At 45.3% G+C, this 23,558-nt stretch overlaps 3 long non-coding RNA genes across 3 annotated transcripts; 1 reads left to right on the plus strand and 2 right to left on the minus strand.

Annotated features, from left to right (window-relative positions):
- Window positions 1-11,823: 11,823 nt before the first annotated feature.
- Window positions 11,824-12,283, minus strand: LOC309719708. Its single transcript, XR_014280300.1, has 2 exons — window positions 12,059-12,283; window positions 11,824-11,978 (listed from the first exon to the last, which is right to left on the minus strand). It is a non-coding gene; the product is annotated as an uncharacterized lncRNA (long non-coding RNA).
- Window positions 12,284-12,412: 129 nt separating this feature from the next.
- On the plus strand, window positions 12,413-13,985 carry LOC309718876. Its single transcript, XR_014280102.1, has 2 exons — window positions 12,413-12,672; window positions 12,800-13,985. It is a non-coding gene; the product is annotated as an uncharacterized lncRNA (long non-coding RNA).
- A 1,095-nt stretch (window positions 13,986-15,080) lies between these two features.
- On the minus strand, window positions 15,081-17,065 carry LOC309718878. The gene is made up of 2 exons (XR_014280104.1): window positions 16,769-17,065; window positions 15,081-15,406 (listed from the first exon to the last, which is right to left on the minus strand). It is a non-coding gene; the product is annotated as an uncharacterized lncRNA (long non-coding RNA).
- Window positions 17,066-23,558: the final 6,493 nt, after the last annotated feature.

Raw genomic sequence — 23,558 nt, forward strand, 5'->3', positions numbered from 1 at the left:
ACTGTTTGAACTATTACCGTCAGGCCGACGGTACAGGTCACATAAAACCAGGACAAACAGATTCAGGGATAGCTTCTTTCCCAGAGCTATCACCGTAGTAAATAAGAACAAAAACAATTGAACCTATTCCATACCGTCACTGTCATTATATTATGCTGCTATTCATACTGTCATTATATTAATGCTGCTATCCTGTATATATTGTACAAACTATTGTTTGAGTACTTACGATTGTTTTTTTGTACTTTTTATATTTTACATTTATATTTATTATTGAAACTTGCACCAAGGGAGTGGCACTCCAATTTCGTTGTACTCTGTACAATGACAATAAAGGCTATTCTAACTTGTTTTGTTTTAGATAAATAAATATTGAAATATCTTTTGAATTAGTTAAATGTCAGAATATATATATAGAGAGAGAGAGCTGTCTATTATTTATCACTTTCATCAAATTTAGGAGTACATATACACTAAGTTTATTGTTAATTAAGAAGAAAACTGCAGATGATTGCATTCTGATCTTAAGCAGCCTCTGATAGGTTAGAAGAGTCGGATTTTTTAGTAGAGTCCTCTGTCCTCTGCTGGATGTGTTGGAGAACACTTTCAGCCCTCTGAGGACTGCATACCACTGCCTGAGCCAAGCCAATGTGCCACTAAGCTCCAGCCAGTGTCCACACTGCCAGAGGTCTCCACACATGCTGGTTCGGTGTCTGTCTCCGCTGAAGGGTCAGAGGAACCCGTTTGAGCTGTCTGTCTCGGCTGGAGGGCCCAAGGGGCCCATTCAGCCACCTGTCTATGCTGAAGGGTCAGAGACCTGTTCGGCCTCCTGTCTCCTTTATAGTCGAAAAAGATGTGCTCCTGGTGCACTGGCCATTGCTGCTACTCAAATCGAGCGTGGACCTGGACCTCCAGCAGGCCCCGGGGACCTACGTCACACCTTGCTCTTGCCTCCCTTACAGCTGAAAAAGGTCCATGCTTGTGCCCTGGCCCTTCTGAAATTCCCTCTCCATTTAGCCGAGGCAGTGAGTCGGCCTCCTGTCTCCCTTACGGTCGAAAAAGATGTGCTCCTGGGCGCACTGGCCCTGCTGCTACTCACATCGGGCATGGCCCTTGCCCTCCAGCAGGCCCCGGGGACCCACATCCTCCCCTGCTCTACTCCCCCACTAGCTTCTTCTCCTGCAGTTACCCTCCACCACATATCCAGCACATATCCAGCTAACCCTAACCCACTACAATTCGTCCTGATTGTAGCACAAGTGGGACCAATAAGCAGGATTCATTGGCAAGCAGACAACCAGTTCCAACTACTGGGAAGAACCAGTGCGATGCATTTTGTGGTACGCGTCGTGGTAGCTCCTGCTAGGATTTAGGACAGACCTGAGGCTGATGAGAAGGATCTGGGTGTTGCAGGGCCGTCCTGGCTGACACGGCGCTGCGTGAAGCTCTGGGATGCTGCCTCTGGACTGGCACACTGGGGTGGTGGTTCCCCTGTTTAAAGACCTAGACCTGAGCGTGTGCTCCAACTGTCACACTCCTCAGCCTCCTCTATGCCAGGGTGTGTCTGTCAGTCAGGCCTCTGATTCAGGAGGAAGCAGTTTGTGTCCTGGTCATGATCACTGGAGCAGCTTGTTATCCTCTCGACTGCAGGGTCTGTGGGAGTTTGCACAACCAGTCTACATGTGGTTTGTGAGGCTTCTACTTTTGTAGGATCTTCATCTTACAGTACAAAGAGCCTTTGCTGCAGCTGTTGTTGTGTTTTGGCGCCTCATGGATAACTTTTCATGTCATTTGAGTTTCAGGCTTGTTGGTGTTGCTGAGCTGTGTGCATCGTCTGCGTGGGTTTGTCAGCATAATGGGGCTCATATTAAAATGACTTTACAGTCACAGAGAAAAACTTTAAAACACAAAATCAACACTTTGAACCATCGTGGAAACTACGTGTCCTTACTTGTCATCAAATGATGAGTGTGCGTCCTCACCAGGTGTCACAATCATGTGTATCAAAACGTGTGTAACTGTTAAACAGCAAAATGTGTTAAAGCTGAAAGTCTGACTGTTCAAAGGTGAAACTACAAACACTTGTACATATACAGCTCCCTCCATAATGGCCTGAGGAAAACCAAAGACCTGATGTGATTTCATGTTTTCTTTGTTTCACAGTTTAAAAGTTTGTGGTTCTGTTCTCAGACCTTTGTCACTCACATGTTGTGCATCAGCTGTTTATGTCACTGTGCAGCCAAACTAACTCCCCTCATGTGTTTCCTTTGCAGCTGCTCCTCTGGATAGCATTGAGTCCCTGGCTGCCTACTACGTGAGCTGCGTCAGGCAGGTGCAGCCGGACGGCCCGTACAGAGTCGCTGGATATTCTTCTGGTGCCTGTGTAGCATTTGAAATGTGCTCTCAGCTGCAGACCCAGAATCAGCCTGTGGAGTTCCTGTTTCTCTTTGATGGCTCACATTCATATGTGGCAGCGTACACACAGGTCAGAGAAACACTCGCGCATCTTTATTTCATGTATATGCTGTATAGCGTGTGTGATGTTGGTTTTGAAGGATGAGCTCTGGTCACATGATCTGCATGTGAACAGGTTTAACTGTGTTTTTGATTTGCAGAGCTACAGAGCCAAGCTAACACCCGGCAACGAGTCTGAGGCTGAGACTGAAGCCTTGTGTGCCTTCATCCAGCAGTTCACTGGCATTGAATACAACAAGGTATACTGTCTCTGACCCACAGGTTCACACACAAGTATTCCTTTATGTGGCATCAGCGTTAAAGGCCACACAACCTGAGCTTTTGCCTCACGGCGCCTGTAAGGTAAAGATGGTGACTGTAACACAGTCTGGAGCTGCTGTTCCAGCACAGTCTGTGTGTGGTGCAGGTTTGACTCAACAATGATGTGATGTTTGGAGCTGTTATGGAGACTAAAGTAAAACATGCGGTTAAATCAAACCTTCGTACAGTTTCTCACTGAAAGCTGACATTTGTAACTCCTGAATATCAAAACATCTTCATTTTGCATTTTCATATACATAATTAATGAACATCACAGATCTTATGTGTCACTTACTTTTCTGAAAACAACAATATGTCACGGTGCGGCATGGCACACCGTGGAAGGAGTGGGGAAGGAGGACCCAGGCGCGGTGCTCTACGTATAGACAGTGTTAGGTATTTTAGTACCATGGTAGCATTTACTGGATATTGTTTTATAGTGACATTATGCAGGAAAACTCTGTCATTCAATAAGGCCCCTTTGTTTTAGTTATTTTTCTCTTTGACCCAAGAATTGATGTGTGAGAATCACAGGCTGGTACAAGGTTGAAATACCACAGAGATCACTCCCTCAGCTACATTAGTTTCTTAATCTTTTAGACGCCTGTTGAGGCCAAATGGTTTGTTTCAGATTTCACTAATGTAAGAACTCTTCGTTTTGTGCCTTGAAAATATGTCGCTGAGATAATCACAATTGTAGCTGAACTGATACACTACACAAAGGATGCTTCTTCACCCATGGGCAGGAAGACACTGCCTTATCTTGGTCTGTACTGGTTTAAACTGATAAATCTGCTGTCTCATGAATTTTACCCTCTATATAAACTGTTGTACTTGTGAATAAAGTTGAGTCACTTTGGGAAGACAATCTAAAGCAGTCTCTGTTTTCTTGTTCTCCCAAGCTGCTCCCGAGCTCGTACTAACACGCTGAATGGCATGCTTGAATATTACTTGAGAATATATTTGACTGTGTTACAGACTAAGGGACATTCTCTGCTGATAGGTGAAGGTACATTCTCTGCTGATAGACGTCCACGCCTCGGAGGAAGCCGATCCACGGAGTAGGCCCTGGAAACAGTTTCCTTCAATTTTGGTGTCAGAAGTGGGATCCTGACGAAGGTAGGCACTCGTCTTTTATTTTATAAGACTGTGTTATGCCTTTCTCAGTGATCCACATAGAAACGGGATACGCTGACGAGGCCTTCTTCAGTGGCCCACATAGTAACAAGTGGGATACACTGAGGAGCCTTCTTTAGTGGCCCACATAGAAACACAGGAAGTTGCCTGTTGTTTTGTAAATAAAAGCAGAAAGGACACAGGAAGTTGCCTGCTGTCATAAACTAAGAAGTTGCTCACCAGCAGAAAGGACACAGGAAGTTGCCTGGGGTCATAAAACGAGAAGTTGCTCGTTAAAAAGTGAGAAGTTGCTCACTAAAAAGATAAAATTGCTAGCAAAAAATCAAGTAACCTCAGGTGTGCCACAGCAAAAATAAATACTAACCTAAATCCTCCTAGCGTGTAAACCCCTCTGGAAATCACTGAACATGGGTCAGAATTATTCAAAGACCACAGACAGGTCCGATAAAAAATCTAAAGTACCTGTAAAACCAAAAATTAATAAAATACAAAATAAAGTCTCAAATAACGGCTCAGTACAACTCCCATTTCCGGTTACGTGTAACCCACGTCCGCGAATCGGTGAAGACGTCCATGATCACGTATCCAGAACGTGTGGAAGTGCTTATGTGACTGACTTTGTTTACAACTTACGGACTGTAAGTTCAATGCATTCTAATTTATTTCCGGAGCCCTATCCCGAACGATTATCGCCAGAAAACAGGTCAGTAAAACTGAAGGCCAGTGCAGATACTACCACGAAAGCTAAAAGTGTTAAGATAAAGTTGAATTTTGATGTAGAAGGCTCAGAGGAAAGTGAGAAACTAATGTATGCAGGATTACCCGCTCCAGCACAGCAAGGAAGTTTCAGAGGACGGAAGGATAAAAGTAGAGATATGTGTTTTTATTGTGGCTCAGTTTTCCAGCAGCCGCAGACACCCAGAGCAAAAATGAATTTGTGTATTTCATTTAACATAAAGGGTGAAATGTTTGCTGACACTGATAACAGCTTATGTTTTCTCTGCCCTATGTACCGACATGATGGAGAAGGAACATCCTCTGTGTCAGCTGGACCCTCAGCAGAGAATGAACTCAACATCCTTTTTGTCCGGTACTCTATGTCACACACTGTGCCAAAAAAACGTGTACAGACGCCACTACCAGGTAATCCCATGACTGGGAGCCACACTTTTGTTTCTCTAAGGTCAAACAGTGATTTTGTCACATAACTCAGACATAGTTTATGACATAACTACACCATGTCGTCACATAGATCTAACCTACCCTATCGACTGTACTATTTCTGCACTTACCTTGCCAGCTGAATACCAGAATATGACATTGTGGTCTAAAAGTGAGAATGATATAGGATTTATTGACTGTACACTTTATCACGTACACCTATTAAAACACAACAAGCCAGTATATGTCAAGCAACATCCCATTTCCACGGAAAAAGCCGCAGCCCTAGATGTCATGATAGGAGATTTATTGACTACAGGAGTAATAAAGCCCACACTCCTGTCAATCCTGTGCCAAAGCCTAACAAACCTGGCGTATGGCGTTTCATACAAGACTTAAGGCAAATTAATGCAGTCAACATTCCTCTGCCACCTCTCCTTTCAGATGTTCACAGCATATTGACATGCATTGCATACACATTTTACCGTGGTGGATTTATGCTCCGCTCCTTTTTCTCAGTACCTGTGCATGAAGACACACAGCCGTTATTTGCATTCACACATAGAAATAAGCAGTACACTTGGACTCGTCTGCCTCAAGGCATGATAGACAGCCCTGCTGCTTTCTCAATGGTGATCTGTGCTACCCTGGACAGCTTTACTCCTCCAGGGCTGCACCCTGATCCACACGTGGATGACCTCCTCCTCTGTGCTCCGAGTGAAAAACTATGTCAAACTGCTACACACATGCTTCTCCAGCACCTCCAAAAGACTGGCCACAAAGCATCAGCAAAGAAAATGCAGTACTGTCAGACTTCTGTTCAATATTTGGGATTCACACTGTCTCACGGAAAACGTTCCATGACTGCAGACAGGGTCAAAGCTGTGACCTCCGTCCCTCGGCCCACTACACAGAAGGAAATGCTGTCCTTCCTAGGCATGGTGAACTATTGCAGACAGTGGATACCAGACTGTTCTTTTCATGACCACATTCTGCGTGAATGCTGTAAAAAAGACAAGCCTCCTCGAATACTGTGGTCCACAGAAATGACTGCCTCTTTCAATGCATTACAGGGAGCGCTGACCTCCGCCCCTTGTTTGGGTCTGCCTGACTACCACTTACCGTTCCACCTGTACGTCACAGAGAACGGCACAACCTGTGCAGGTGTATTGGCCCAAGAGCATGGCTGTGGCTACCGTCCAGTAGCCTTCTACTCAAAGGTGCTGCCAGCAGTAGTTCAGGGGATGCCGGCCTGCCTGAGAGCAGTAGCGGCTTGCTCTATCATGATAAGGGACTGCGAGAAGCTCACACTCTCACATGACACTATTCTACACACCAATCACCAGGTCACGACCATTCTAGCAAACATAACTATACAACACATGACCGCACAACGTCGCTCAGGTTATGAAGCTACACTGACTTCAACAGCAAATCTCACTATAACAGCAAGCAGCACACCCAATTCGCCAGCACACTTACTTATTCGTATGCTGTGTTCCTCTGACCAACAGGATGGTTCAGACGACCCTGACGATCATGACTGCATGACACGTATACAGGAATCCACAGCACCATGTCCAGATTTAGAGCAAACACCTATCCCAGACTCAGCCACGGTTTATGTGGACGGGTCCTGTTCAAGGCCGAGTGACAACTCATTTCTTTGTGGCTATTCAGTGGTAACAGTGCCTGACATCATACTAGAGGCTCACTCATTACCATTTCACTCAGCACAAAAAGCAGAGCTCATGGCTTTAATACGCGCCTGTGAGCTACATTTGGATAAGCATGTGACAATTTACGCAGACAGCCGCTATGCATTTGGCGTTGTGCATGACTTTGGCACATTGTGGAGACAGAGAGGATTTCGATCTGCTGATGGAAAATAAATTGCTAATTCTGATCTTGTGCAAAGACTTTTTCAGGCTATACAGCTACCATCGGCCGTTGCAGTTGTAAAAACGAAAGGACACAGTACAGCTGACACAGACGAAGCAACAGGTAATGCCTTAGCAGACGTGACAGCCAAGGCTGCAGCTGCGTCACAGCTCCCACCTCCGCAGGAAGTATTATCTGTGCCCCTACAGCTGCCACTTGTTACACTCCCAGACTATTTAGAGACAAATGTTGATTTAAAATTTATACAAGAGCAAGCCTCTGCATGTGATTACACCTGTTGGGAGAATAATGACTGTACCTTAGATGACAGAGATGGCTTATACAAAATCTTAAGGGTTTGATTGCCCTCCCATATTCCCTGATGCCAGTCCTTGCCCGACATTTTCACTGTGTGAGTCATGTCGGACAAAGAGGGGTAATAGGGGCAATAAAATCAAGATTTGTAATTGAGAAAACATCACATGCAGTAAAAGCATATTAGCAACCTGTCTAACATGTGCACGAACTAATGTAGGAAAACCAAAAGCAAAACATCAGCATTTACCACAACCAGATTTTCCATTTCATACATTATGACTCCATCTGCAGTAACCAAATTATTTCCATTTGAAATAAGACTATTTCCAACACCATGGTCAGCTTCCAGAGGGGCACCGCTAGTAGAAGGTGATGTATATTGCATTGTCCACTGATGTTCACAACCTGGTAGAAAAACTGAATAATAACTATCAGAAAGTTTGTCTCTCTCAGCCTTTCCCCTCCACGGTTCCACAAGTGGAGACAAGGAGATGCGTGTTGGAGAAGTCACTAAAACCAAGGACACTCTGGGAGGCCGCGCGTGTTCCAGCCCCAGACTGTACTGGCAGTGACGAAGAACCAGCATCCTCACAGACGGACAACCTCAGTGGATTCATGCCAGCAGGGTTAAGACCAGCCCCACCAAACCACCTAAGGCGTCGGATCAAGTAGATGACGTCTCCGGCGAGCCAGCGCCCGGATTCAATACACCTATAGATGACGACTCAGGCGAGCCAGCGCCCGGATCCAATACACCTACACACACACAATCACTGATTAACACACAACGCCGGAAAGAGCCAAGACTCAGAAAGCCCTTTGATCCCCCGCCTGAACAACAACAAGGTACTCGAACATCCAGCAGGAACAGAAAGCCTAGAGTACCACACAATGTCTAACCTGATAAAGATAGACTCGTTTCATCCTGATAATGGAGAAAATGAAATGCCCATTGTCATCACACGAACCTGGGACCAGGCCAGGAGACGACTAAAGAACTGTCTTTTTTATATATTTAGGTTATTAATCATATCTACTGCATTAACCTTAGGATTTTTATTTACTATTTCGTATTGTAAAGTGCAACCCTGTTCACATTTCTGCAAGCCACATTTTCAATGATAACCCATATAGCTACTAGTACAGCTACTTCAATGTATTTGCAATTAGCACAAATTGATCCTGAGGATGTGCCAGATGTTACCAATGATGTTCCTGATGTGTATATTGAACATTAGGTTGTGAACTATTACATTTTATGATTTGCTTTTTATATTATGTTATTACATTTGTGATTTTTCCTTTCTATTTGAGTTATTATTTTTAAAAATAATAAAAGAGGGGAACTGTTAGGTATTTTAGTACCATGGTAGCATTTACTGGATATTGTTTTATAGTGACATTATGCAGGAAAACTCTGTCATTCAATAAGGCCCCTTTGTTTTAGTTATTTTTCTCTTTGACCCAAGAATTGATGTGTGAGAATCACAGGCTGGTACAAGGTTGAAATACCACAGAGATCACTCCCTCAGCTACATTAGTTTCTTAATCTTTTAGACGCCTGTTGAGGCCAAATGGTTTGTTTCAGATTTCACTAATGTAAGAACTCTTCGTTTTGTGCCTTGAAAATATGTCGCTGAGATAATCACAATTGTAGCTGAACTGATACACTACACAAAGGATGCTTCTTCACCCATGGGCAGGAAGACACTGCCTTATCTTGGTCTGTACTGGTTTAAACTGATAAATCTGCTGTCTCATGAATTTTACCCTCTATATAAACTGTTGTACTTGTGAATAAAGTTGAGTCACTTTGGGAAGACAATCTAAAGCAGTCTCTGTTTTCTTGTTCTCCCAAGCTGCTCCCGAGCTCGTACTAACACGCTGAATGGCATGCTTGAATATTACTTGAGAATATATTTGACTGTGTTACAGACTAAGGGACATTCTCTGCTGATAGGTGAAGGTACATTCTCTGCTGATAGACGTCCACGCCTCGGAGGAAGCCGATCCACGGAGTAGGCCCTGGAAACAGTTTCCTTCAGACAGTGTTTATTTACAGAGGGTGATATCAAACAACAATAAATCCCCGTGTTTCTCCCCAGACTCCCGTGTCGTGTCCTCCAAGTGCTCTCTGCTCCCGTGTCTGCACTCCCGGTGCTCGCTGCTCCTTAAGCCTTCCACGCTCCTCCTGCGGGAAACAATAACGGCAGCAGTCAGGACACTGAACAATGGCAGGCATACACTACACGACCAAAACCTAAACTGGGTAACTAACGTTGAGTCCCAAGCAATGATCCCGCGTCGGTGGGAGCTCCAAGACTCTCTTAAGTAGCTCCCCCGACGAGGCCTGATCAGCAGCAGGTGTGTGGCTTCGGGTGTGGCCAGTCCCCTTGCAGGGCCACACCCTCCAGGCCTGACGCCGCCTATAAACAAGTGCTCAGCCACACACACACACACACACACACACACACACACACACAAGCACAGGGAAGGGGGAGCAACACCAAAAGACACAACAACAACAACAACAACAACAACAACAACAACAACAACAACAACAATACATGACTGCTCAGGGATCCTGGGTCGCCCAGTCCCAGGACCCTGACAGTACCCCCCCCCCTAAGGGTCGGCTCCCGACGACCCCAAAACCAAAACAAAAAACAGCACAACCAACCCAGGGCGGGCGGCTGGGGGAACCAGGACGGAGGGCCAGAACCAAAACAAGCAAAAACAACAAAACAACAAACCGACCCAGTCCACAGTCTCAGAGTCAGACCGCGCATCCCGCAGCGGTGCAAAAAGAAAACGAAAAGACGCCACAAACAGTCACAGGCGGCCCATCAACACAACAAGAGAGTTCAGGGGGCCTACCTCGAGCCCAACGGCGGCGACGTAGCAGCTCCGGCGGACGGCCCCGGCGGCAGCAGCAAAACAGTTCAGGGGGCCTGCCACGGGTCCGGTGGCGGCGGCGCTGCTCCTCCGGCGGCCTGCCACGGGTCCGGTGGCGGTGGAACGGTTCTGGTGGCCTGCCACGGGTCCGGTGGCGGCGGCGCTGCTCCGGTGAGCAACAGCGAGGCGTGGCAACAGGTCCATGACGCGCCGATCGCTGACATGGACGCACCGGACGTGGACGGCGAGGAGGCCGCGCTAGACGTGGAGGTCCCTCCGGTCCACTGACCTCCGGCCGAGCGAGCTCCTCCTCGGCCGGCAGCGAGAGCTCCTCCTCCGGCTCGCTGAGCTCCTCCTCCGGCTCGCTGAGCTCCTCAGCTGGCGGTGCGGGCTCCTCCGGCTCGCTGAGCTCCTGCTCGGGCATGCTGAGCTCCTCCGGCTCGCTGAGCGCCTCAGCTGACGGTGCGGGCTCCTCCGGCTCGCTGAGCTCCTCAGCTGGCGGTGCGGGCTCCTCCGGCTCGCTGAGCTCCTGCTCGGGCATGCTGAGCTCCTCCGGCTCGCTGAGCTCCTCAGCTGGCGGTGCGGGCTCCTCCGGCTCGCTGAGCTCCTGCTCGGGCATGCTGAGCTCCTCCGGCTCGCTGAGCGCCTCAGCTGACGGTGCGGGCTCCTCCGGCTCGCTGAGCTCCTGCTCGGGCATGCTGAGCTCCTGCTGCAGCTGGACGAAGTCTGAGGTTTCCCGAGCTTGCACTACCCCCCGGGCTTTATGCAGGGTGCAAAGGCAGGCGGAAACTCCCTTGAGCTGGCCGAGGTAGGGGTTTCCCTCCAGGATTGCCTCGATGGCGTTTAACCCCACCACTCTTGCCCTTGTGTTGGTGGTGTGAGTTACCCAGTCCATCAGGTGTTGGACGCGGGTGAGGTCGCTCTCTCCGGACAAGGCCGCTGGAGTGGGCAGTGGAATGGAGGCTGCTGCTGGTGGAGAAGATGGCTGAGCGTGTGATGTGGATGGTGAACAGGATGAAACGGTAAGCGGTGAGGTAGATGTCGCGGGGGATAATTCAGCAGGTGACGGCTGGATCACTAGCCGGGCGATAGGCTGAGGTACAGCGACCAGCTGGGCCGCGGGCTGCGCTTTGGCTACCGGCTGTGCAGCTGACCGTATAAACATAGCCCCAGAGTAAACAGTCGAGGTGAGTGACGATGAATTGTCCATATGACTCACCACAGCCGGCTGTTGAGATGTCTGTGGATTTAGCTGCGGTGAGGAACGCTGGCGGCGCGAACGTAGTTTCCGTGTCGGCGTCGGGGCCGGCGTCTCAGGCAGTGAATCCACCAGCTGTCCGAGCTGGTGGGCAGCCTGAGGAGGAGAGTGGAGGTGGAGGGTGGAAAGTAGGAAGTCCAGGACCACCGCATTAAGGGAGTCCACCAGCCAGGGGAATTCAAAAAGCATCTCCTGCAGCCGCCTCTTCACGGCGTGACGCAAACCTTCCGCAGGCTTCTCCCACCATAATTCACACATGCGGTACACTTTGTCCATAATTTCCCTCCTGAGCCTCTCCTCGGAGACCGCTGGGTCCATAAGTGGCGGGATCATTCTGTCACGGTGCGGCATGGCACACCGTGGAAGGAGTGGGGAAGGAGGACCCAGGCGCGGTGCTCTACGTATAGACAGTGTTTATTTACAGAGGGTGATATCAAACAACAATAAATCCCCGTGTTTCTCCCCAGACTCCCGTGTCGTGTCCTCCAAGTGCTCTCTGCTCCCGTGTCTGCACTCCCGGTGCTCGCTGCTCCTTAAGCCTTCCACGCTCCTCCTGCGGGAAACAATAGCGGCAGCACACTGAACAATGGCAGGCATACACTACACGACCAAAACCTAAACTGGGTAACTAACGTGGAGTCCCAAGCAATGATCCCGCGTCGGTGGGAGCTCCAAGACTCTCTTAAGTAGCTCCCCCGACGAGGCCTGATCAGCAGCAGGTGTGTGGCTTCGGGTGTGGCCAGTCCCCTTGCAGGGCCACACCCTCCAGGCCTGACGCCGCCTATAAACAAGTGCTCAGCCACCCACACACACATATACACAAGCACAGGGAAGGGGGAGCAACACCAAAATACACAACAATAATAATAATAATAATACATGACTGCTCAGGGATCCTGGGTCGCCCAGTCCCAGGACCCTGACACAATATCTCCACGAGCACGCGGTAACGTTTGCTATGAACTTACAGTCGTCTCCATGGTTACATCCTACAGCTTTTGGAGACTCTGCTCCCGCTGTCAGACCTGAATGCACGCGTCAGTGTGGCCGTGGACCTAATCACCTCCGCTCACAAGGACATCGACCGAGACTCACTGCACTTTGCAGCCTCCGCCTTCTACTACAAGCTAAAGGCTGCTGATGCATATGTACCTACTGCAAAATACCACGGCAGCGTGAAGCTGCTGCGCGCCGAAACCAGCAGCGAATATGAGCAAAACCTGGGAGCTGACTATAAGCTCAGCGAGGTACCGATGCACATTTACATCAGTCTGTAGTACTTATCTTCACTGTGCGTGTGTGCGCTTGTGTGTGTTTCTATAAACTCTGTCTGAGCCTTCCAATGTTCAAACTGTGTACTGCGTCTTTCTTCAGGTCTGTGATGGCGAGGTGTCGGTCCACGTCATCAAGGGAGATCACCACACTTTCCTAGAAGGCGCGGGGGCGGAGTCTATCAAGAACATCATTCATAACTCGCTGGCTGAGCGAGCTGTCAAACCAAGGGAGGGTTAAACATCCACCGTCTCTTCACCCTAATTCCTCAGCTTTCCCCAAACTAGACTGTAAATGTGTCGTTATAGGAAGTGTTTGCACTGCTTATGTTTACACGCTACTGTTATCCTAATATCCCAAATGTTAATGGTTAGTGAACCAGTCGACATCCCATCATCTCACAGCTCCATCGATTCCAACTGCAAGTTTTGTTTTTTGTTGCCATATGTTGTTGTTTGCAGAAGTTCATCCCACAACAAAATAACGTGGTTAAAAAATTAATGTAACAAAGTAACAAACACTGACACATTGATTGAATCCTGAATTACATAACATCACTCAAATTGGTGTTTCTGCTCATGCAGACATCAGTAGACAGGCAAACGCGCTGCGACCAGCCTGATGAGCGACTGTGGAGGGAGGGCTGACCCTGCAGCCGTGTTTCTGCACACTAACTACTCGTAACACAAGTTGGAGGCATTTCTTTATTTTGTGATATTTGTTTACTTTTCAGTCATGTGACCACACAGTCATCAGTTACAGTGGCAACCAGCAAATGTTTACGTTGTCAATAAGTTAACAACAAATTAAGTGTTTCATAAACTGTGTTTTAACAATGACACTCGTGTTACTGTAATTTACAGACCAGTTATTTCACTAATTCAGAAGAAAAACTGCTTCTCTTCATGATGGACTGTGTCAAACACACGCTGTTGTTCTGACAGACGCCTGTGACAGAGGCGTCGCTAAGGACCAAATGTGTCTCTTCAGAGGTTAATCAGAGATGTGAATGATCACTGTAACAGTGAGATCATATTTACTGATGTAACCTCTGAGAAACTGTTTCCTTTTAAAGGCTTTGGTCCAGAGATCTAAAACCTCAGCAAATAATCCAAACCTGAGTACAACAGCTGGCCTGAGACCTGTGATTGGGTCAGTGAAGGAAGCTGCTGATTGGAGATGAATGTGCTGAGGAGTCACAGTACGATGGACGTGACAATAAAGGCCTCTGTGTTTTATTGTAACATTTCTGTTATGTTTTGTAGGACTAATAAGGGCCTCAACAGTCGCTCAGTGTTTTCCTTCATTGTAACGAGCCTGTCCCGTTGGATCTATGATTCCTGTGCTTTTGTTGTCGTTACTATTTCTGATCATTTATCTTGTAAATATAGTTTTTGGGTTTTGTTTTTTAGAGGATGGGTCAGTTTATCAGGGACTGAAACACAAATCCTGTTGGCCCAAAAAATTCTTAGTCGCTGTTGGCGCCACCCGACCGTTTAGTTCAGACCATTAAAGTAACGACTGGTTCTATATGACACTTTTCTACATGCAACAAAGGTGGTGATGGAAGGAGGAGAACAAACTTTTTTGTCTGTATTTAATAGCACAATGAAGACCAGACAGCAAAGCAGGGAGGGAGAAATAAAGGGCCTCAGGTCAGAGTTGAACCCGGCCGCAGCATTTACCCCATGACCAGGTGACGTGGTCACCCGCCCGACCCTTACGCACAGCAGTATTTCACTTCAGCTACCAGGAGTATGTGGGTCGAGCATGCAGACTGAACTTTAGCTGCATGTTAGAAAGCCGAGTTTATGAATGAAGGCTAGAACAAATGTCCCGGCTGAAGGAGGAGGGGCTGCAGAGGTGTATAAACACAGGTGGGCGGGGCAGGGCTAGTGTGCAGGATGACTCAGTGACCTACACTGACCCGTGTTGGTGAACATTTTGTTAAAGTTAAATGTTTTCAAGCTGACAAGTAAATTATCCAGCGAGCTAAGTTGAGCTGACCGACGTGCAGTAAGGTTTTCATGCTCTTCACTAACAGCTGATCGCTGAGAATATATCAACAGTAATAATGTCCTGTAATTCCCACGGCTCTGTATGTCACACCTGCGTATGCTTCCCCATCACATTCATCACCTGTTCCTCTGGTGTCTCTGATTGGAGCACGCAGGTGTGTGGAGCAGAGTGAAATCACACACCTAATGCTGTTTTATTCAACCTGGATCTTGGAAGTTTTGATTAACATCAGTGTCAAACATGAACTAACTCTTTGTCCCCTTCAACATTACATGTTGTTTTTTGAAGTAACAGGTTCAGTGATCTTAAAAGGCTGCGGTAACGTGTCGCTGATAAAACACTGAGTCATTTTCAAATTATTCACTTTAGTTCAATTCAGCTTTATTGTTTTATGTGAAAGTCTCCATCCTGTGTCCTTCACTTATCTTTATCCCAGGTGTGAATTGTTCACAGGACTTAAAAGAAGGACGTGTCTGTGGAAAAGGCTCCGGCCAACCTAAACTCCTCCCTCATCAGGACACAGAAGAGCCGCTGAGGCAGCGCCTTGGAGTACGCTGCTGGTCGCGGCACACAGGTGCGCAACAAGATCTCCCGGCCTGCTGGAGGAGGGAAGTCTGGTACTCTGCTGCTTCCCCCAGTTTGCTTCTTGTCAGATCCCAAGTCCTCATCGACGGGCGCCAGAAGGGCAGCCTAAAAGGGCAAAGGTCAAATGTTAGCAAACAGCAACCGATTCTGAAGAAATGTGCTGTGTGATATTCAGAAGTACTGTAACCCGAGTCTCCCACAGAGACCTGATCCAGACTACAGCTCACAAACACAGCTCCTCTACTAACACCTCACTGCAGCTGCACGCTGCTGATCCTGTCTGTGATTAGAAATGATTTCAATAAAGTAAAACAGAGGCTCGTTTTCTATGAGCGTAAACAGGGATCTCTTTTTCAGTCTCAGTGTAACAAACGTGTTTACTGAATAAGTCTTTCAGTAAAAATGTTTTTGTTAATTCAGTAAAATCTGCAAAGATGACTTGTACTGTTGGCAGCAACAAACAGAGACAACAGAGTGTGGGACAGACAGGAAGTCAGGACACGTCTATGTGCTTCACAGTGGGACTAGAACATGAACATTTCTACACACACCACAGGCAGCAACTGTGCAAACCTCCACGTCACCAAAAACACCCTGCAGGTCCCATCAGAGCAACGGCAGAGAAAACAGATGAAAGGTCTGTTAGAGAGAAAAACGCTTCGCTGCTTTCTTACCCGTATGACACCAAAAGGGTTTTGTTTTTTTAATAATAAAGGCTTCATGTTTTACAGTTAAAGGTAAAGCTCATGCAAACATGCAGGCTTATTTGTCTGATCAATGCAAAAGTTCAAACATGTCTCTTTCAAGCCTCATTATCAGCTGAGATCATAGTAAAGACACAGACAGGATCCTGATCCATCTGTTCTTTATATAATTACTGTTTTTACTGTAATGTAGAATATCATGGACATAATACACAGACTGCAGCCTAAATACTGCTAAAAACAGCTCTTTTTATTTTTAAGGTTTCACGTATTAACCTTTTATTATAAAAGTCACCTGATCCTTAGCAGGTGTGTATACAGAAATACACCAGGTCATTATTTAAGCAAAGCGAAGCCAAACTGCTCCTGTGTGACAGATGAAGTCCACCTTTAAACAGCATTTAGATGCTGCTAATGAAACTCGATTAGTGGCAGCACTGGTCTGTGGGCTGGGGACACTGGTGCCACCAGTACAGCGCGCACTTTTCACAGCGCCACCATGTGGACCAAACTGTATTCTGGGTCAAACCTGATGTTTTATCATTTACACTGAACAAAAATATAAACGCAACACTTTTGCTTTTGCTCCTGTTTTCCATGAGCTGAACTCAGAGATATGAAACATTTTCTACAAACACAAAAGACCCGACACTCGCAAGCAATGTTCCCTCTAAGCTGCGCGCGTACACAATTGCGCACTGCTGGCACGGTCTCTGCACAGAAAATCTGCGTTGCGCGCACAAAAAAAAAAAAAAAAATTCACCTGAATTGAAATTAAAATGAAAACTTTAACAATCCTGTTTTGCAGTGTTAGTCAGTGACTGGCTGCTCCCGTATAGGATTAGAACGAGGCCACCTTATCCCGTAGTCCAGCCAATCACGCGATTCACATTCGTATATACGCAGCTAATCAACGTCGCTGTCAGGCTCTGACGCGTCCTTATGCGCCGACACCGGTGTTTTAGCAAAGCGGCTGATGTGGAGTGAAGCCACGTTAATGACAACGTGTACAACCATTGGAGATGTGAGCAGGACCGACGGAACAACTGACGGGAAAAGTGTGGACTTTATACCAGTTTTTAAATTGTGTTGATCGGCCGCGTACAACCAGAGTTATGATAAAAATATCTGCAATGTTTGGTTTTCTTCCTGAATACTGTCGTTGTTTATATTTACTGCGGGAAGAAACGGTGAAAACGCCGTTTTATAAGGAAAACGCTCGAAAGCCTGTGAGCAAAAACAACACCCCACCACCCTTTCCTATTGGTGGAAAAATGTACCATGTGGACCAATCAAAAATTATATGGCAAGGGTTAGAAACGGGAGGAAGTTTTAGGAGTGACGGCGGTGCTTGGAGATGTGAGAGATTTGCGACGTTTAACGCAAATCTTATGTAGTGAGTGTGTAGTGTAGTCAGCAGTTTTGTTGTGTGTGTCAGAACAATGAGGCGACTGCTGAATGTTACAGGTGTTACAGCAGTGATACATCTGCTGTTGTCCTGCAGGTATCAGGCTGTTGTTCTCCTTCATCTCATAGTGGACACAAATTATTTTTTGGAGTGGCACAAATAATTTGTGTGGCATCAGATTTGATGCAGAACAGCTGATTGTTCTGTAAATAGTTTGAAATGTTTAATTAAAAAACGCCTTGGCTACATTTTTAGGTAAACAGCTGCAAAAAACTTTGTTTGCATAACTCGGTTACTTTTTTGAAGAAGTAACTATATAATTAATTGCCCAACATTGGTCATTATATCCTGTATTTTGCAGACAGAGTTACAGACTCTCTCCCAGACCACAGACTCATAATACAAGTCAGAGCTTTATTAAAAAAAAAAGAAAGAAAGAAAGTTGTGTTTTCAAAATTAGAGTTATTTTTACTTCCAATAGTGTTAACATACTGCACAGGTCAGGAACAAGATTTTTTGTTACATTTTCATTGTAAGTGGGCTGAAGCAGTTAATTAAAAGTAGTCTAACATGCCACACCTGTGAGGTGTGGCATGTCAAGGTGCTGATTAGACAGCATGAATATTGCACAGGTGTGTCTGAGACTGCCCACAATAAAAGGCCACTCTGAAATATGCCGTACATGTGTAGCACAATGACACACATGTCGCAAAACCAGTCAGGATCCGGTTCAGCTCATGGAAACAAAAGTGTTGTGTTTATATTTGTGTTCAGTGTAACAAATACTGAGACGTCTAATAATGTTGTGTGTTGTTCATCTGAGGACGCTGCAGAGAACCAGATTATTTTTATTATCCTGTTTGTCTGTTATGTGAACCTTTAGAGGATGTACCTTATAAAGACTGAGTGTGTTTATCGCACTATGTTAAATGTAACTGTGAGCGACACGAGGCTTACTGCTCATGGTTACCTCATCAGTGGTGAAGTCAGCCAGCTTGATGCAAGAAAGAGGAAGAACAAAAGGATGAAAGAGCAACACACAGATGAAAAACAAAAACAGACTTTCTAACCAACAGAGCTGAAATCTGAACATGTCACCAGCTGCAGGAGGCAACGCTCTGAACCACGTCGTTCCTCCTCCAGATGGAGCTTTTACTGCCTATAGTCTCTTGACATACAATGGTTGGATTGTCCTATGATACTGTATCAGCTGAGCCTCAAATTCTTATGATCTCGAGCTTCTTCAGTCTCAGTGAATCCTTAGTTGGCTCAGATGCATCATCTGGTGTTTGAGTGTAACAAGGTGGTTGTAACACAAAAGGTGTGTATGTGTTTGTGTAAACAGGTGAGTGTGGTTTGTAGTGTCCAACTAAAGCAGCGTGTCTAACCAACCACATCTCCAGGGCTGAATCAGGTGACCACGAGCCATCGCTCCACAGCTGCTGAGGGAGCTACAACCCTCATTCAGCCTTTCATAGACATACGGCAATGAACTGTATGAACAATAAACTTTATTCATACACACAAATCCCTTTAGGGTTGTGTCAGCGAGGGCAAACGTGCCACATCAAATACATGGAGCTACAAGCTGTGGTGACCCACTGTCAGTAAGGGAGCTTTATTACACACACACAGCATCAAATCATAACAACAGTTACCTCAAGCTACTTCTATGTTATAAGGCAAAGACCCTGCAGTTACACAGGGAAACATTAGGTGACCGTCTGTGAGCGACAGTGGGAACCAAAGCCTCTAACAAACATCCATCGATAGATGAGGGGCAGACGGGCTGAATGCAGAGAGGTCTACTAACACATGTTGAGTGAAGAAGAAACACCCAGTGCATTATGGGGAACTTAGACCTATAACTTAGACCTGTGTGCGCCTTAGCATATGCTACTTCCGGCGCATAGCGCTTAGTTTCCGGTGTGATATTCGCTCCTTGTTCACGGTCGGGTTTTTCAACCAAATGGACGAATCAAGTGGCAATTTACATTTTTCGAGATGTCGAATGTATCTGTAGATGATGTTGATCGACTTGTCGATATTTCCCCCCCGCGCCTCAGAGCAAACGAGAGAAAGGATTCAGATTTTATACTTCTCAGTATCTGTAAACAGCGCTCCCTCGTTTATGTTATAAATAATTATAAATTTGTTGTGTTTTCTTTAACAATGTCAGAAGGAGAGAGGCACTGAGGCACCGTCTTCCGCCCCCCGATGCTCCTGCTGCGCCTCCTCCTTCTGACAGGAACTGCCTACAGAACAAGCATGAATGATGCCTGAGTGGACACACACAACTCACAAGTTCCTGGCTCTGTCAGCTCCTCTGCAGAGGGTTTCCCTAAGAAGGTGGACCTAGCAGGGTCACCGGGGGACGGGGAGCTGTGCCTCACGGCCCTCACTTCGTCGGAGAAACCCTCATGCAGAGTTCAGAAACTTCTGTGTTGAGTATGTCGCTGTGAGCCTCCACCATTTAACTAGTGGGTGCAGCCTGAACTGTCTAGAGACAGACCAGACCAGCTGCACAACACAGACACTTCCAACCTGAGGACAAATCTAAGAGAACAGAAAAAGGAAAGGAAACTTAGCTTAGAACCATGCAGCGCTACAGGAGACGGCAGCACTGCAGAGGTGAGGACCGGCACCTGTTTGAAAGAGACAAATGCACACAAAATAAGTGTTTGTTGTAGAATGTGCAGCATGAAAGTAGCATGCATGTTTTGCATAGAACTGTTTTATGCATCTGCATTTCACAAAGAATGACAAATTGGTATACGGGACAACAAATAAAATCTAATGTATAGAAAAAAGATAATAGGATATGCCCATGACAATAAGAATGATAAAGGACTTCACAAAGTCAATTTATTGCTAAAGTGTGATCTTAGAAAATTGCTATTGTGCACCACACTAAACAGAACAAATTCTGTCAAAACTTACTTTTGCAAGATCCCACAAATGTTTTGCAAGATCTTGAGAGTTTTTTTCTTTGCATTTATCATGCTTCCATCAATACCTGTAAAGCTGTACAGAGTACTGCAGCTGGTTGTTAATGAATGCAACAAAGACCACCAGATCAAAGTACACCTAGCCGTGGATTTAAGTTCACACGAGTCATCACCAGGATTACTGGCTACTTTGTAAGTTTCTGATTACCCTTTCATTGGTGTTTAGGTAATTTTGCGTCACAGCATCAAATGTTTCAATGCACTGTTAAATGCACTGGATCTTGAAAAAACAGCCTGAAAATAAATAACAGTTTATCCAAACACCTCTCTTTTTGATTGTTGCATTATGATTACGGATACAAAATAACTGTCAGGAACCATGTGCTCACACACATATCAGTATAGGCCTAGGAAGCTGGCTCCGCTGCTTCCTGTATGACTCTAGGATTTACCCACATGCAGGTGACGTATGAGTAATGTATTTATTAATGTGAAGAAAGCTTTTTGTAACCAGATTGAACCCATGGTTAATTTGACTTCTGTTCCCTAAAAAAAAAAAAGAGTTCAAACTTGATATGATTTGTGAGTAATATGTACATACGTATTTTGATCTTTTGTTAGTTTTTTCCATTTAAAATCTCCCTATGGTCATTTAACCAGTATCCCTGGTTTGCAGTGTTATGCCATTGTATGTACTTTAGCTGACCTGCAACTGTTTTCAAACAGTGACCCCTCCTGCCTGTGTGGAATATTGCACCCTTCAGGATGTACCTGAACATTTGGTGTATTTAAAGATTACCTTCTTATTTTTTTAACCAGCAGAATGGGCACTGGTATCTTCACATCAATGTTTTAAAGCAATACAGCATCTAAAGAGGTGTAGAGGAGTATAAATCTAGACAAGTACAAATAGAATACCAGTGGCACAGCATTAAAAAATAATGGGTTTTTTTTATCTGATTAATTTCAGCTGTGAAACAAATTTGTGGTTGTATTACCATCACTCCATGTTTATAGGCTGTATGTAAACATCTTTATAGTTTTCTTCATATACTGTGTGCTGTAAGCATCCACCAGTCCCAGAATTAGCACTCTCTGCTAAAGGCAGCAAGAGTCCACTCGACAAAACCAAAGCATGTTTTGTAAGATTTTGCATCACTGATTAAATATATCTGAATTTATTGATTCATGCAGGAGGTGTGTAGCACATGCTCACTTTAATGTTATGTTATAATTTGGTTGCTCTTCCCATTTTTAAAAACATTATCCTTTTTTAATGCTTGTCGGCTACCCCTTGTAGTCAAAGTGTGCATAAAGGGATTTCACGCAATATCAGGAGTTTCAAAAATGTGAACCATCCCACTGGATGGCTTCACATTATGTGAAAATGGGGGAGGGGGGATTCCAGTTATTCAATGGGACGCCGTTTGTAAACTGAATGATGCTGGAATTAGTAGCAACATTTTTCCACATTTAGCTCCAAGCCTTATTAAAAACATGTTTTTTCAAGTCATTTTTCACAATATTCAAATTTCCAAAGAGGAACTGGAAAATGTTCTTTCCCTGAAAATGTCTTTTACTGAAGCTGCATCTATCCTCTCCATCTCAAGGCCTACTCTGTAAGACTATTATAACAAGTAAGTTATACAGTCGCTTACATTTAATGCTTCATTGAGCTGTATGTTTAAGTGTAGAAGAAAACCAAAGATCAAAGACGACACAGTTCAGTGCCAGTTAGCAAAGATGATGCATTTTGTCCTTTGGATGTATCATATTGCTGGTCTCTGTCAGCCTCTGTGGACCTTCACCACCATCTGCACCACGCACGAGGGCTTGAGCCCATATTCAGATAGAGATGCAGAGTCGTTCACCAATAGCTTCCCAGCAACAGTCAGCCGGACTTCAGCCATAAGATATCCTACACACACAACAGAGGACAGAGATGAACCTCACAAAATATTTAAACATGTCAAAAACTATTATGTCAGGTTCCCTGAACACCACTGAAGATGCACACATTTTAAACACACTCCTGTGTCCAAAACTCCTTAGCAGTGACAACAAAGTTAATATTTCAAAATCATCCTCAGTGCACACCTTTTCCCCCACTGTGGTCAAGATGCTCTTAGCTGTTTGGTTCCTCCTGCTCAGGATTTCTTCAAAGGAAAAAAGGAAACAAAAAGCAGTTTTAAAAGTTTTTTGTTGGTGGTGTTTTTGACTTTCAAGCTCAATCAAAGCAGAAAAAGACTTCAAAACAAATTCAATTGAATGGATGGGTATAATCTTCCATTGAAAGCCAGCAAGAAATAACAGTTTTTTAGAGCGTTTTGGTCATCATACACATAACAGCAATCACTGCGTTTGCAATATAATCTGTGACTATTATGAAAGTAACATACATAACTTGAAAAGCTAAAATCAATCATAACATTAAGCTCACCTTGTTTTTGTGGAGAAGGTGATCAGGCTTTTTCTTCACGTCCTGAGACCAGGTGCACTGGATCATCACCAGCTTGTATCTTCATCCTTTTTCACTCAGTGAAGTCTTTCTCTTTGCTCCCTTTGCAACAGAAAACTACCGTGTGATCACAGGTGAAGTTAGGGATATTTTTCCTGTGCAGTTTTTATAGTGCTTCATTTGGTGAAGCTGTTGATCCACTTTGATCTCAAAGGATCTCGACGGTGGAAAAAAGTAATATTTCTCCTTACCATTAGGCTAAATATAGATATAACAATTTATAATATGTCAGCAGCATCCCCATAAGGGAGGTCTCCCTGTAGTGTCCCGAATGCAGATCCATTGTGATAAGAGAGAATGGATCAGATTTGAATGTCCTCTGTAAAGTGTGCACAGCAGTAAATGGACAGCCGTTTGAATTCTGCTTGCAGTGTTTGAGGGAATGGGAGAGTCCACGGCCTTGGAAAGACTGCTGTGAAAATCACTAAAAACACTACAAACCTGCCCAGATAACCTTTGGTTCATTGGAGGAAGTCCACGGATGTCCTTCTATCCGTCCCTGTCTCACCTCCTGGTTGAGTACAGCAAGTGGAATTGTAAATTTGTTGTTTGTCCTCGATGTAAGGTAAAGTTATGTTTTCTATGCCTGAAGAGCTATACTAAATGTATTTTTTTAAAGCGACTTCTGTGTACCATGCTCCAGCGGTGTAGCTGTATGGCAGAAGAAATAATGACAGAG

This window comes from Aulonocara stuartgranti (assembly GCF_965226115.1).
Source record: "Aulonocara stuartgranti genome assembly, chromosome: 12".
Taxonomy (NCBI): domain Eukaryota; kingdom Metazoa; phylum Chordata; class Actinopteri; order Cichliformes; family Cichlidae; genus Aulonocara; species Aulonocara stuartgranti.